Source organism: Lepidochelys kempii, chromosome 3 (assembly GCF_965140285.1).
Source record: "Lepidochelys kempii isolate rLepKem1 chromosome 3, rLepKem1.hap1, whole genome shotgun sequence".
Classification (NCBI taxonomy): domain Eukaryota; kingdom Metazoa; phylum Chordata; order Testudines; family Cheloniidae; genus Lepidochelys; species Lepidochelys kempii.
The window spans coordinates 63,923,281-63,925,187 of record NC_136382.1 but is presented as its reverse complement, the minus strand read 5'-3'; the positions used below and the strand labels follow the sequence as shown (position 1 = coordinate 63,925,187).

General features: G+C 55.9%; 1 pseudogene; it reads right to left on the bottom strand.

The window, feature by feature from the left end:
* Nucleotides 1-291: 291 nt before the first annotated feature.
* LOC140908170 (small nuclear ribonucleoprotein F pseudogene) lies at nt 292-564 on the bottom strand (annotated as a pseudogene).
* Nucleotides 565-1,907: the final 1,343 nt, after the last annotated feature.

Here is a 1,907-nt window from a genome sequence, read left to right as displayed (position 1 = left end):
TGATCAGAAGAAAGCAGACCTAGTGGCCATGCTGCACTCTACTCCATGAAACCAGTGTCTGAGCTCTCCTGGGCCCCCGTCGCTTACACATGCTCCCTTGGAGTTCCATCTAGGTTGTGGGCACTCAGAGGTTCTAGTTCAACCTCTTCAGAGACAACATGGCAAGAAAGCAAGAATAGCAAGCTTAACAAAGGAATTTCTTAACTGCTTTGATTTTATTAGCGGACTCGAGAGTTACCGTTTTTTCTTTTTTGTGAAAAACTGATTTTTATTTTCTAGAAATATACAAACTCATTCTCTCATTTCTCCATCTTCTTCTTCTACTCCTCTGATGTTCAAGACATTGTTACATCTTATCAAAACGTCACCAAGGTGTCCTGACAATGCACCATCTACGTATTCTTCTGTGGTTGCAAGCTGCATGTTCATGTAGCCGTCGACGGACACCAGGTAGCCCTTGTACTCCATCCCCCACTTCAGCTTCCCCACCACCAGCTTCCCTGTCAGCCCTTTCAGGAAGGGCTTGGGGTTCAGGGGCAAGCTCATGGTCATGCGGCCTGGCACGAGGCAGCAGTAAACAGATTTACAAAACCAACACACGTCATGAAAGGCACCCTTCCTCATTTGAGCCTCCCCTCCTGTGGTTTGTCAGCATTTCAGACTGGGCAGAGCCCCTCCTGCCCTCTCACTCCTGCAATTCCTTCTTCCAGAGGGCAATGCTTGGACTCTGGAGTCTTCTTGCCAAGCGGACTAGGGTTGCTGCGAAAGGAATTAATTTGTGCTGCCTGACAACCCAAGCCACAGGCAGTGCAAGCACCTCTCTCTCAACCTATACAGGCTCCACTCTTCCTCGTGAAGGTTAGTCATTGGCACATTCCGACCCCCGAGTCCTCCAAGCATCCCCCTGAGATGTGCAGCACCTCATAGATTAATTAGACACACATAGAATTACCAGGCCTACTGTCTCCAAAGGAGCAATACCCCACGACTTTCTAGTAGGGTTGCCAACTCTCTAACTGCACAAAACCAAACACCCTTGCTGCACCCCAGCCCCGGCCCTTCCCCGAGATCCCACCCCTTCTCCATGCCCCAACCCCTGCTCACTACAACCCTCCTCCTTCAGTTGCTCGCTCTACCCCACCCTCACTCACTTTCATTGCGCTGGGGCAGGGAGTTGGGGTGTGGGAGGGGGAGAGGGCTCCAGGTGGGGCCATAAATGAGGGATTCAGGGAGAGGGAGGGGGCTCCAGGCTGGGGCAGGAGTGTAGGAGGGGCTGAAACCTCCAGGTGGGGGTATGGGCTCTGGGGTGGGACCATAGATGCAAGGTTTGGGGTGCAGAACAGGGCTCAGGGGTGGGGCAGAGGGTTGTGGTGTGGGGTGCAGGCTCCAGGAGGAAGTTTGCGTGCAGGAGTGGGCTCAGGGCTGGGGCACGGGGTCGGGGTGAGGGCTCTGGGAGGACGTTTGAGTTCAGGAGGGGACTCAGGGCTGGGGCAAGGGGTTGAGGTGTGAGGGGTATGGGCTATGGGAGGGAGTCTGGATGTGGGAGGGGACTTAGGGCTGGGGCAAGGGGTTAGGGTGCAGGAGAAGGTGTGGGATGCGGGCTCCAGGAGGGAGTTTGGGTGCAGGAGGGGGCTATGGTCTGGGGTGCAGGCTCCAGATGGGCACTTACCTCAGGCGGCTCACAGGAGTGGCCGGCATATCCGGCAGGCACCACTGCCGAGCTCCCACTGGCTGTGGTTCTCAGCTAGTGGGAGCTGTGGAGCTGGCATTTGGGGTGGGGGCATCATGCTGAGTCCCCGTGGCTGCCTCTGTGCCTAGGAGCTGGATATGCTGGCCACCTCCAGGAGCCCTTCAGAGCCAGGGCTGCCTTAGCCCTGCTGCGCCACCAACCAGACTTTTAGCGGCCC